Source organism: Cricetulus griseus, assembly GCF_003668045.3.
Source record: "Cricetulus griseus strain 17A/GY chromosome 1 unlocalized genomic scaffold, alternate assembly CriGri-PICRH-1.0 chr1_0, whole genome shotgun sequence".
NCBI classification, from domain to species: domain Eukaryota; kingdom Metazoa; phylum Chordata; class Mammalia; order Rodentia; family Cricetidae; genus Cricetulus; species Cricetulus griseus.
Window position 1 is genome coordinate 49,504,590 of NW_023276806.1, and position 14,039 is coordinate 49,518,628.

The 14,039-nt window shown below is 43.5% G+C and overlaps 1 long non-coding RNA gene across 1 annotated transcript; it reads right to left on the minus strand.

Moving 5' to 3' along the window:
* Positions 1 to 1,670: 1,670 nt before the first annotated feature.
* LOC118239471 lies at positions 1,671 to 9,778 on the minus strand. Its single transcript, XR_004771697.1, has 4 exons — positions 9,723 to 9,778; positions 5,771 to 5,985; positions 2,748 to 2,869; positions 1,671 to 1,713 (listed from the first exon to the last, which is right to left on the minus strand). It is a non-coding gene; the product is annotated as an uncharacterized LOC118239471 (long non-coding RNA).
* Positions 9,779 to 14,039: the final 4,261 nt, after the last annotated feature.

The following is a 14,039-nucleotide window of genomic DNA, read 5'->3' on the forward strand; positions in this document are numbered from 1 at the left end:
GATTAGAGGCTTCTGCCTGGGAGTCCCTCTTGGAAGTTTTCTTGTTAATAGTTTTCTGACAAACAATTTTCTGCAAATAAAGTTTTCTGTGAGTAGTTTTTGCCTGCAAATTCTTGTGTGTTTCCAGAGGGTTTGAATGGCTTTTCGGTTGCAGGTCATCCTAGCCCACTTCACCCTGATCATTTAATCTCTTTCCAAACCATATTATCCCAATTCTCCCTAACACACAAATAATGGAATACAAATACTCATATCCTCCTAACACAGATAATGAAATAATACAATCTCCCTCACCTGCTGTAGAGGGTTTGTATTGTCCCCACAGTCTTATGTGTCCCAACACTCTTCATCTGGCAGCACTGTTGGGAGATTGGAATCTTTGGGGGCATAAACTCTAGATGTTGTTAGAGGGTCACTGAGGGCAAGCTTGTCTCTGGTTTGTGTCTGCTATGATGACAGGCACTTCTAGCGTGTGTTCCCATCACCAAGTATTCTGACATGCTTCCAATGGTGTTGAACTAAAGTTATGAGTGAACATCAGTCCTCCCTCCCTTATGTTGCTTCTGTCTGGTATTTTGTCACAGAAGGGAGGGAAAAGTGAATAATGGATCTCAAAGCCTGGCCAACTGCTGGATTTTTCACCAACAATCACATCTGGGAATCAGGTTCTTTTTATTTGGAATCCCTCCAAACAAAAAAGATGTCTCTTTAGACAGATTCTTCCCAGCAAAGCTTACCCACCCTAACCCTACAGTACCCCTAGCTAGCCAAACAAAAGAAATTGTCTTTCATTTCTAATCCAAATCTGTGGTCTGGCTTACTAATATTGTGACAGACTTCAGTTTTTGTCAGAGGCCCCTTATGTGAAGGAACTCATGCCATGAGAATGAGCCCAGGAGATCCCCAAACCATGTTATCAAGTACTTGGGGATGGAATTTTATCTGCTGTTACCACCAATCCTCTGGGGAAAAGGAAAAAGAACAGCACTCCCCAGCTCTGTGCTGCCTCCTTTCACACAGCCTCAGATACAGACACTGGCCTGATGACCTGAGTTCTGTCTCTGGAACCCACATGATAGGAGAGAGCCAACCCCTAAGTTGTCAGCTGACCTCCAGAAGCATGCTATACCATGCACACTAAACAAATGTCACTTTTTTTTTTTTTTTTTTAGTTCCAGTTAGGAAACAAGCTTGTTTCACATGTAAGTCCCTTCTCCCTCTCCCTTCCCTCCCCCCATTCTTCCTCCCCCACCCCAGCCTACCCCCACCCCATCCACCCACCACTCCCCAGGCAGGGTAGGGCCCTCAACAGGGGCTCTGCAAAGTCCACCAAATCTTCCTGTGCTGGTCCTGGGCTCTTCCCCATGTGTCCAGGGCCAGAGTGTAACCTTTCACGTGGGATGGGCTCTCAAAGTCCCTTCTTGCACCAGGGAAAAATACTAATCCACCACCAGAGGCTCCCTGGAGTGCAGAGGCCTCCTTATTGACATCCATGTTCAGGGGTCTGGATCAGTCTTGTACTGGCCTCCCAGACAGCATCTGGGGTCGATGTGCTCTCCCTTGTTCAGGCCAACTGTTCCTGTGGGTTTCTCCAACCTGATTCAGACCCCTTCGATCTTCATTCCTCCCTCTCTTCAACTAAATTCCCGATTTCAGCTTGGTGTATATCTGTGGATATCTGTCTCTGGTTCCATCAGCCACTGGATGAGGGCTCTAGGATGGCATAAAGAGAAGTCATCAATCTCCAAATGTCACTTTTAAAAGGTTTTTTTTTTTTTTTTTTGGAACTATAGCAGAAACGCAAGTAACAGGTAATTCACCAGACTGAGGACACAATGCTCTAAAGAAAAGTACTCTGAGCAGCTGATATCCTGGATGGGGCTTTCTCCCCTCCATTGTTCCTCTCTCAAAACCCTACCTTAGAAAAATCCTAACATAACCTAGAGAATAGCCTTATTTCCTTGGGCCTGGCATGTTTCTTGCCCAATTCCAGTATAAGGGTTAATATAGGCTATGTGTCAGCTGGAACCAAATGGCAGAACATTTCACTTCAAACAAATCTATAACTTTTTCTAACCACACCTTTCCTCTAAATACTACTTTTTCATCCTCTGACCATAGTGAATAATTGCCAGAGGAATTCTATTATTATGAAAGCCATTATTTTACCTCTAATATTTGTTTCCTATATTTTTAGCCTTAGGTCCTAGTTTGCTTTCTATTGTTATGATAAACACAATGACCAAAAGCTACTTGGGGAGGAAAGGGTTTATCTGGATTACATACCCTTATCCAGTCTATTACTGAAGGAAGTCAGGGCAGGAACCTAGAAGCAGGAACTGACCCTGAGGCCATGGAGGATTGCTGCTTACTGGTTTGTTACTCATGGCTCGCTCAGCCTGTTTTCTCCAGTCCAAGACCACAATGGGCTTGGCTCTCCCATATCAGTTATTAAAAGAGAAAATGCTGCATAGACTTGCCCACAGGCCAATCTGATGGAAGCATTTTCTCAATTGAGACTGCTCTTCCCAGATGACTTGAGCTACTGTTAAACTGACAAAAAAGATCTAGACAAGACCCTTGTAAAGTTGGTGCCTTCCAAAGTTCAACATTTCAGTTATAAAATAAAATAATGAATCTGCCAAGTTTTTAGTTCATCCCAACTTGAAAACCACCTGTTGTGCTTCTGGCTACCCAAGATTAGACAACCAGCTATTTCTACTCTCAAAACAGGCAAGGTCAGTCACCTTAGCTTCAGCAGGAAGAAGTTCTGAATGCCAGATGCCAACCTTTAAATCTGAAGGGGTGGAAGTCACTGAAGCAGCAGTTCTCAACCTGGGGGTCAAACAACCCTTTCACAAAGGGTCACCTAAAACCATCGGGAAACACAGGTGTCTACATTATGATTCTTAACAGTAGCAAAATTACAGTTATGAAGTAGCAGCAAAAATAATGTGATGGTTGAGGCCACCACAACATGAAGAACTGTATTAAAGAGTCACAGCATTAGGAAGGGTGAGAAGCACTGCTCTAAAGTGAGATGAGACAGTCAAGGTGGCATAATCTAAGCAACTTCAAGAAGCCTAAAAGCTATACAACAGCAGAGCACATTGCATCAGAGCATCATGTGACTGCTTAGTGAAAAAACAAGACTTTGCCAGAACCAGCAGAGAGAGAGAGAGACCAACGTGGTCAGCAGACAAGTTCTAACTGCTTCAATTTGTTAAAATGGCAATTCCATATCATTAGCACTGTGGCTTTAATCTTTCCCATCACACATCTGGTGCCATGACACATCTGAAAACAACACTTAATGGACAGGAAAGCAGGGGTGGGGAAGGGGCCAATCCTATTCTGGGAAAATTACAGCCCATTCTGGAAGTTCCCCCATCTTAGTCCATGAATAATCCTTCCCTCTGTTGTCCATAAAACATAAAATGTGTTGTCCCAGGACTGGAGAGATGACTCAGTGGTTAAAAGAATGTATTACTCTTGAAGAGGACCTGGGTTCGGTCCCCAGCAACCACCTGCTGGCTCACGTCATCTACTTGTAACTACAGTTCCAGTGGATCTGATCCCTCTGCTGAACTCCACAAGCTCCTGCACACACATGTTGCACATAATAAGTCAGGGGCAGTCCCATACACACAGCTAAAATAAACACTTTTCAAATGTGCTGTCTAGGGCCAGCAAGATTGCCCAGATGATAAGGGCACCTGCCACCAAGCCTAATGACATGAGTTGATCACTGGAACCCACGAGGGTGAAAGGAGAGACCCAACTCCTGCGAGTTGTCCTCTACCCTCCATGTGCAATGCCATGCCATGTAAACACACATCTTTAAATGTACTGCCTGTAGCCCTTGACTGTGTGCTTTCAGCCGTTTTGTTGTGGTGCTGACAGTTGACCCCAAGCCTGAGCAAGTTTGTGATTTACTTTTGTATCAGTGTGACTAAAATACCTGATGGAAACAGCTCCTGAGAGGAGAAATGTGTTTTGACTCAGTTTCTGAGAGCTTTCAGTCCATCCTATGGGGAAGGCATGCTGAAATGGGTCAACCTTGGCAGTAGGAGCACTGGTAGAGCTATTTACAGGGCAGGGAACAGAATGAACAACTAGAGCCAGGGGCTTAGGTGTAGCTTAAAATGCACAGGATCTCATGCTTGAGTCTCAATACCATGACAATGAAATGAAATGAACTCCTAGTGTCTATTCCAGGCCTACTGAAACAAATTTTTGTTTGTTTGGTTTGGTTTGGTTTTCTAAATAGAATTCCACTGTATAGCCCTGGCCATTCTGGAACTCACTCTGTAAACCAGGCTACCCTTCTTCTGAGTGCTGGGATTAAAGGCATGCACCACCACTACCTAGCATCTTAAACAAATTTTCAAAACCATGAAATTTTTTAGGGGCAGTATCTCTTCAGATTCAGCATGTTTTTGATAAGGAGAGCTAGGACTTAATCCCATCTCTTGGGCTGCCCTGCCCTTCCCCATGCTGCTTTGAATCTCTGAAACTATCCCCTACTCCCTTTGATATGAGACTTGTGTTCTTTCTGTATTGACAGTTTGGGTACCGAATGTGGGGCCTCAAGACTGATCCACAATCACTAGAGGGGTTACCCAGATTGGTACCTGCATGTGTCTGTATGCACAACTAGCCATGTTGTCTCTTCAGGCAAAAGCACCTCTGAGCTGTTTGTTAGACAACCTGGTATTTCCCTCAGAACATTCATCTACTTCACTGCATTTTGGTCAGGGCATTTCTCTGATAACACTGACCTTTTTTTCCCTCATGTCATACCTGAAATATCTAACTCCATGGTTTTCCTGCATCCTTTCATGCTTAAATGCCCCTTTTAGTTTAGAAACTCTACAGTGAAGAATCATAAAGATAATGATTGTGGTGATATATTATTTATGATTTATTAAAGCTTGCCTGAGGATTCAGAAAGCAAAGTCAGTCTCAAGCTATAAAGATCAGGCAGTGGTGGTACACACCTTTAATCTCAGGACTCAGGATTAAGAGGAAGACAGATCTCTGTGAGTTCAAGGCCATCATGGTCAACTAAAGAGTGAAGAGTAACAGAACTCATGCCTTTGATCTCAGCACCTGGGATCACACACCTTTAATCCCAGCATTAGGGAGGTATTTAAGACAGGAACAGGGTCTCAGAGCTGGCATTCATTCTCCAGATACACTGAAGATAGGAGCATTCATTCTCCCGCCATATTGAGGATAGGAAGACATTGATGTCTCAGGATTCTCCAGCCATGCTGAGGAGAGGCAACAGTCTGAGGTTTGGTGGAGCCAGGATCGCCTTTCAGTCTGAGGTAGAGGTAAGAGCTAGTGGCCAGCTGCTTCGCTTTTCTGACCTTCAGCTTGAAGCTTGAACCCCCATATCTGTCTCTGGATCTTTTATAGCACAATAAATAAAAGATCCAGAGACAGATTTGGGGGTTCAAGCTTCAAGCTGAAGGTCAGAAAAGCAAAGCTAATTCCAAAGTTTCCAATAGCTCTGCCAAGTCTCTCTTTTATAGCAGGGTTTCTCTGTGTAGCTTTGGAGCCTATCCTGGCACTCACTCTGGAGACGAGGCTGGCCTCAAACTCACAGAGATCCGCCTGCCTCTGCCGCCCGAGTGCTGGGATTAATGGCATGGACCACTGATGTCCAGCTCTATAGCATATTTCTTAAGTGCTTTCACATTTAGATCTTATTTATAAAAGGGTTATTAATTTATTGTATGAATATGGATGTTTGTCTGCATACCTGCAGTGCCCTTGAAAGCTACAGGGTGTTGATACTCTAGAACTGGAGTTACAGTCAGTTGTGAGCCATCATGTGGGTGCCAGGGCTGGAACCCAAGTCCTCTGGAAGAGCATCAGTTGCTCTTAATACTGAACCATCTCTTCAGCTTCCTAGAGTGTCTCTATTTTAGATGCAAACTCCTAGAGCCAAAGCAATAAACTTCTCTCTCCACACCCCTGCAAAAAACAAAAACAAAACAAACAACAACAAAAATCCTCTCCAAACAGAAGAGGTTTATTATTAACTGGATCTAATCAATCAGTTGCATTACTATGCTGTTATTGATATGGGAAATGTTAAAGATACAACAAATTCATTTGTACAGAGGTAACGCACTGTATTAAATATGTAAGGTCTTTAAAAAAAAAAAAAGGGATTTTGAGAGCCCATCCCTTGTGAAGGGATACTCTCTTGACCTGGACACATGGGGTAGGGCCTAGGCCTGGCCCTGGATGATGTGGTAGACTTGGGGAGCCCCTTTTGAGGGCCTTACCTGCCTGGGGAGTGGAGAGGCGATGGCTAGGGGCAGGTGGGATGTTGGTGGGGAGGGAGAGGGAGAAGAGATTGACATCTGAAGCAAGCTTGTTCCTAATTTGAACTAATAAAATAAAAAAAAGCAAGCTGGGAAGCTGGGGAGATGGTTTGGTGGGTAAGAGTATGGAAGCCTGTGAAAGAAAGTTGTGAACTTACTGTACACTATAGATAGGGCAGCATGCAAAATATTCTTCCCATAAGGTGGCCCTCTAGAAAGAATTGCATCAACTATGATGATTGAAAACAAAGACATGAAGAGAATGCTCTGGAATGACATTATCTCTGTGAGAAAGGCAAAGGCCTGGGAGGAATATTCTTGGCTCTTCGCACACATGAACAAAGATGGTAAGATGTAACACCAGGTGTATTCCCTGCCGTACGTGTATTTGCTTAAGCTAATGGTAAACGTCACCTTATGTTTTGCTTGCTTTAATAATAAAAATGAAAAGTGCTTTGTTTGCACTCTCTTGAGCTCAAAAAAAAAAAAGATACAACAAATTCCTATTGGTCAGTGTGTTATAACTGCCTTTATTTCCTGTCACAGCATATCATCTTGCTTACAATCTGCATTGTAACTGTGACAACACACCCCATAGTATGGGTACTAACCTTGCGGAACACACAAATTAATTTATAGGAGTGACTTGGAAAACTCAAATTCTAGATGCTATATATACTGCCATCAGGCTTGGTAGGTTCTGGAAGCCCTCTGCCATACTAAACTTTTTGGTTGGTTAAGATACCTGCTTCTTTCCTTTTATCTGCTACTTTTACATCCTTAGGACATAGAACATTCTTGATGATTTTAACTTTAGGTTTTATAACTCTGATCATATATCTATGTACATGTTAAGCTAGATACAATGGACAGGGGAAAAAGTGAGACCCAAATCATGGTGACTAAAGATGTTAAAACAATTCAGCAGCTTCTTCCTTAAGACCTTAACAGCTATTTCCTTTTCCTGAAGACTCCTCCTTGCCTATTCTACCTGTTTTTTTTTTTTTTTTTTTTTTTTTTTTTTTTTTTTTTATCCTAGCCTAGGAAGGGGCCTTCAGAGCTCTGTAGGGTGTGAACAAAACCAATGGGCTTCTGCTGATACAAAGTGGGGTACAACACTAGGAACTAACACCACCCTTACCCCCTTACTCCCAATCCCACCAGTCCCTTCCACAAGCTGAAACTATGTTAAAAATTTTACAGGGCAGTTAAATGATTACAACTTTGTTATAGATGGTTAAAATGTTACAGATCCTGAACCAATTTGTCTTGGACAATCTTTAGCTCCTTTCACCTTCATATAGCTGGCCACATTCAGGTGAAACCTGTTGTGGAATATTCCTTTACACTGTGTGAAGATATGTCACTGTGATCGGTTTAATAAAAAAACTAAACGGTCAATAGTTAGGCAGGATTTTCGGGACAGAGAGAATGCTAGGAAAAAGAAGGACGGGGAGAAGCCAGACAGACACGGAATGGGTCAGACACACAAAATAGGATAGAGGTAAAAGCCACTTACCTCCTGTCTCTACAATTACATTTAGTAAATTCCTTAAATTATGGCTTTCTTACTATATGTTTTCTCTTAGATGTGGACCAGACTTTAAAGTGATCTGGGTATACATACATGCATTTAAATTACGACTTTACTTGGTTCTGTGACTATCAAAAGTTCATGTAACCAGAGCCAGGGAAATTAAGAGGGCATACTGCTCTTGGAGACGACCTAAGTTTGATTCCCAGCACCTATGTCAGAATGCTCACAACTGCCTGTAACTCCAGATCCAGGGGATCCAACACCCTCTTTTGGAATTAGCTGTCTTTGTCTGCATCATATACACAATGTCCTCCCCGACCCACACACAATTTTAAAAAACCATGTAACCACTTTTTACCATGGAGCATGCTTTTCAAGGCAACCTGAATCTGCATTCCCAGACAGTGAGAATTCATATTTGGCTGAGAATAAACTTGTGGTGATAACTTGTTTATACTCTAACAAATAAAGGTTTCCTGAAGATCAGAGGCTGGAACTAGCCACTAGCTAAGGTCTGATAGCATAGAGGTCTGGAGGTCTGGACAGACAGACAGGAAGTGAGAGAGAAATATAGGCAGAAGGGGACAGGAACTCATTCTCTTTTCAGTCTGAAGATTTTGTAGCAGTAAGAGCGCTAATGTCTGGATGTTCTGCTTCTCTGATCTTTCAGCTTTCACCCCCTAATATCTGACTCCATCTTTTATTATTAAGTCCTATTAGAACTTGTGTTACATAAACTACCTCTTATTTTGAGGTGATTGCTGTCTGTATTTGGTACTGAATCCAGAATTAAGCCACACTCAAGTACAACAGTCTTTGTCCCCTATTGCAACTGTCGTTAATGTCTTCCTTATGGTTGTTAACACATGATACAAGCATCAGCATTTTTTTTTTCATCAACAAGGATGCATTAGAGGCATCCAAACAAGACACGCCCAGATGCTTGACTAGTAGAAACTATGAGGTAACGTTAGGGTCACTGACTTCTTACTGACACCAGCGCTAGGGTATTGCACAGGGATGTGGATTGGTGACCACACGGCCAACCTCTCCTCGAGCATTGCTGTTGCTCTCCTGCAGCCATGAATGTCTTGCAGTCTTTCTCCAGTCATTGTCTCTAGTTAAGGAGCCACCTGCCTCCCCCTCAAAGGACTTGACACATCTATCTCCACCCTTGTGTCTTTTTCATCTCTCTGGGAGTTACTACTGAGAACAATCCCAACACACCTGCTAAACACAGATGTCTGCCCATGAGCCTGCTTTCCAAGAAACCTGACCCAAGACAGTGGTGTGACAGTAAGCAAATACAACATGTCTTGGTTTCCTCTGTCTGTGGAGGGAGAAATGCCAGTGTCCAGCTCATCACTTGTTGCGAGTTCTGAGTGAGTTTAGGTCCTTGATGGTGGGCCTGCCACACTGACAGCCTACATCAATATTTGCCGTTGTTAACATCTAGAGAAATGGCAAGCCAAGCCTCCCTAAACAGCCACCCCCTAAAAGACAGTATGTACAATGCAGTAAGCATGACCTGGGAAAGAATGGCCATGGAGGTTCGAGAAGCATACTGAGAGATGAGCTGACAGAGGCAAGCAGAGCTCTGAAAGGCAAGCAGAGCATCTGGGCTCAGTGTGAGAGTGCTTGGCAGATTAGATATGAAGGGTGAAACACAGAGAAGTTAAAGACGCAGCTAAGTTTGGGTTTAAGAAAAATAGGTATTTGGCAACATTATTTGTTGAAATAAGGAAGACTGGTGTCTTAGTTAGGGTTTCTATTGCTGTGAAGAGACACCATGACCACAGCAACTCTATCTTATAAAGAAAAGCATTTAATTGGGGCTGGCTTACAGTTTCAGAGGTTTAGTTCATTATAATCACGGTGAGAATCATGGCAGTGTGCAGGCAGACATGGTGTTGGAGGAGGAGCTGAGAGTTCCACATCTTGATCCACAAGGAGACTTTTTCCCACACTGGGCATAGCTTGAGCATCTGAGACCTCAAAGCCCATTCCTACAATGACACACTTCCTCCAACAAGGCCACATCTAATAGTGCCACTTCCTATGGGCCAAGCATTCACACACATGAGTCTATGGGGGCCATATGTATTCAAACTACCACAAGCAGGTAGCAATAAGCCACAACTGAAATATCCATGACATCTGAAAGACCAAATCAGCCATTGGATGGTACATGAAAAAAGGTTGGGCGGCTATAACTCAGTCTGGCCCAGGTTAGGGAAGTAGCTGGGTTGTTAGAGCGTTTACTAAGCATTCAAGAAGCACTGGTTCAACTCCCAGCACTGCATAAAACCAGTCATGCATCCTTGTAAGGGAGGTCCCATCACTTGTAAGGGAGAGGCAGGGAGGTCAGAAGTTCAAGGCCATTCCTCAGCAACATAGCAAGTTTATCTCATTAAAATATTGTTACTCTTTTTTTCTTCTCATAGCTACTAATGGAAAGAATTGCATGTACCACCATGAGAGTACAGGGCCAGATCCATAGATGCTCCATGGCTCATGATGTGTATGTCAGTGAGCAGGAACATCTTAGCCAGGGCATAGAATGGAAATGGCCAGAAACAGACTTACTCTGTCTTCTGGCATATACTTAGGCAGCAGTGGCTTCAAATCACATTGTGCAGGACCTGACACCCCACACATTCATAACCTAAGCTGGTGTCCTTCTGCAGAACTCAAGTGGGACAACCACCAGATTTGGGCAGCATCCATGATACTGTGAAGGCTCTGCTATGAACTTTTGCTTCCTCCAGACTCGAACCAGGATTCCTTGTGATGGTGGGAAAACTTCTTGTCTCAGGTGTCCCTTCTTCATAACAGTAACCACTCTTCCATTTAAAAGCAATGCCTGCCATTTTTAGAACAATTTCACACATCTCTCTGACTTGATCCGTATTGTCTGAAGGTAGGTGTGACGGTCCTCATTTTCCAGGCAGGCAAAAAGAGAAATACTTGAAAATACTTTTTCAGCTTCCATTCTCCTCTGGGTTGTACCTTCCTGGGAGTTTCTTTCCAAATTAGTGACATGAGTTCTGCATCTGTACTATAACTCCTTCATGTTTGGAATTCTTCACCGATTTGTATTAGCTTATTTTCTGATGCTAAAAACAAAACACCACTAAGTTATAAAGGAAATAGGTGTTTTTTTGTCTCATGGTTCTTTCTTACTGGGTATCCCATGGCAAAACAAACAAACAAAAACAAAAATAAATAAAACATGTTACTAAAACACCATGCTATTTCTCAAATTAGCTATGTCCTTACTTTATACCATCAAGAATACCCTGCCTGCAGCATTTTCATCTTTATGAAAATCTCTGATGTTTCCTTATGATACATAACATTACTAAGAAGTGAGTTATTGAACCAAAATCTAGTATATGATAGTAGTATAGTGTAGTAGATTCAGAATCTGCTATTCTGACTATTAACTGAAATAGTCAAGTGTGTTTCAAGGTTTAAGATGTTTTCCCCATTGATAGAATGTATAGTAGCTCAGTCTTAGAACTTGACCAAGCTACAGTCACTAAAATGATGTCGTCTGTGTGATTTGCTGCTACTGCTGCTGCTGCTGCTGCTGCTGGTGTGTGTGTGGGGGGTGTGGGGGGGTGGAGGTGGATGAGGAAGGGAGAGAGAGAGAGAGAGAGAGAGAGAGAGAGAGAGAGAGAGAGAGAGAGAGAGAGAAAGCCTCTAGATACTGACACATCCCACATTCTTCAAATTCCTTAGATTATCCCAGCCGTTTGGCCTAACCTAGAATGGGTGAAAGGTTAATTAGAGATGCATTACTCGATATGAAGGGGCTTGACAAAGTAAAGAACAGGAGGAAGGATGTAGCAAATGGTAGCTTGGAATGTATTCATTAATTTACAGCAGAGACTTTAAAGGCACCTACCAGGGGAGACCCTATGGGAAATCACACAAGAGTGACATCAGCCTGAGGTATGGAGCAGCAAAGATGTCACACTGGAGAGACAAAGATGCATGAGATTCCTGTGAGGATTTTACTGCATTGCAATGGGTGACAGTCATCGACATTTAGCCAGCTGCTCTAGACATGCAATGGCCACCTCAGCGTGACACATCCAAAACACAACTCTAGATTGTTCTTTCTCTTCTGCCGTCCTTGTTCGCTACAGTGAACGAACAAATGCACGCATGTCTACTGCTCAGCTCTCAGCTCCCTTTCAACTCTTGCACAATTCATGACTCAGACCCAGGGAAGGGTGTCACCTGTTTTTAAGTCAGGCCAGTCCCTCCCCCCCCCCCCCCCCCCCCCCCCCCCCGCCCCGCCACACTTACCCACAGGCCAGTTTTGATCTAGACAACTCATAATTGAAAAATTGAAACTCTCTTCCCAGGGTGATTCTAGATTGTGCCAAGTTGACAGTTAAAGCTAACCATCCTGTTGCCTACCCAAGATAGAAATACCATGTCAAGACAATGCCCCACCCTGGTATGAGGTGCCATCACCTCCACCTACAGAGTCTCCTACCCTCTGCCCACTCTTACAGGGCCTCTCATTCTTTCTTCCCAAAGCAGCCAGATTGCATTATAAACATCAGACAATAGTTTCTGCTTAGTTAACACTTAGAATAAAATAAAAGGCCCATCCTTTAGGGACATGCATTTTACAGTCCCTGTATCCTCCGAGTTCCATGACAGACAACCTCAGGACTATTGCACTTAGCTGGTCCCTCTCTCCATGTTCCCTCCCTGGATCTTGGCAGAGCTCTCCTATTATCTTGCAGAAAGCCTCCAAAATTTCATGCTCAGGCTTGCTTTCCCTGGGCAGCCTACCTTGATCCATAGCCACACATCTGCCATCTTCAGATCCCTTACACTTTTTATTTTTAAAAAAATCTCTTTTGACCAAAGCTTTGTTCCATGTGATGGCCAATCTTGGTTGTCAACTTGGTTACATCTGGAATCAACTAAAACCCAAGCAGCTGGTTGTATGTGTGAGGAATTTTTCTTGATTAGCTTTTTGTTTTGTTTTATTTGTTTGTTTCTTTTGAGACAGTGTCTCTCTTCACAGTCTTAGATGTCCTAGAGCTTGTTATGTAGACCAGGCTGTCCTCAAACACACAGATATCCCCCTGCTCTACCTCCCGAGTACTGCAATTGAAGGTGTGTGCCACCATGCCTGGTTTTTGATTGGATCATTTGAGGTGAGGAGACTCATCCAAAATCTGGGCCTTCTGGTGGCAGCTCACGTCTGCATTTTGCCTGCTAGCCCTCACTCTCAATGGCAAGTTCACCTATTCTGTTCCTGAGGCATTCCTTCACTGGTGTTAGAACCTACTTATTTGGGATTCCGACATAGACTGAAGACTGGCTGCTCTCTAGGACTTCCCTGGGACTCCAGCATCAGATTGAAACTGCTGAGACATTCAGTCCTGTGGACTGAACAACTGGATCCTTGGCCTTTCCATCAGGAGACAGCCATTGTTGGTCTACTTGGGCCACAGTCTGTAAGTCACTCTAATAGAGCCCCTTTTAATATGCATAGATAAATGTGGTCATTCTATTGAAAGACCCCAGAACCCTAAGGGGCACAGGGCCCCGAGGAGCCCCCGAGACTCAGAAACCAGACCAAGAGCTGCAAAAGCAAGAGAGTTTATTGAACGAATGCACATTCGGGTGTCAGCAATATTGGGAAAGCTGCACACCCCAGCAAGGGTTACAGGCTCCTTATATAGGAAAGAACTGCAGATCAGCATACAGGCAAGGGGCACAAAGTGATTGATTACAAAGTATGATCTCATGTTAGAGTGGTCACCCAGGTGTGACCTGCTTTTCTACAAGGAAAAACCACAGAACGTACCCTGAAAAGTCCTTGATTGTCTGTTGGCCAGCCAGGTGTGACCCAAAGAGGGTTGTCTTGGCGATTGCCCCAGTCTAAACCATAGGATGTGACCAGGGTTGGGGCCAACTGCCTTGTAATAGGCCAAGGCCTGTGGGAAACTTTTTCTCTCTGTGAACTAAAATCTTTCAAAACTTCCTCTCAGCAAACTAAAATCTTTCATTATCTGTTCCTTTAAAGAACCTTGACTGATACAGACAGGTTCCTCCAAGTCCTCCGCTTGATTAATCCCAGGAGTGAGCCCTCCTTTCACTCCTTCAGTCCAATTTGAGTAGCTTCT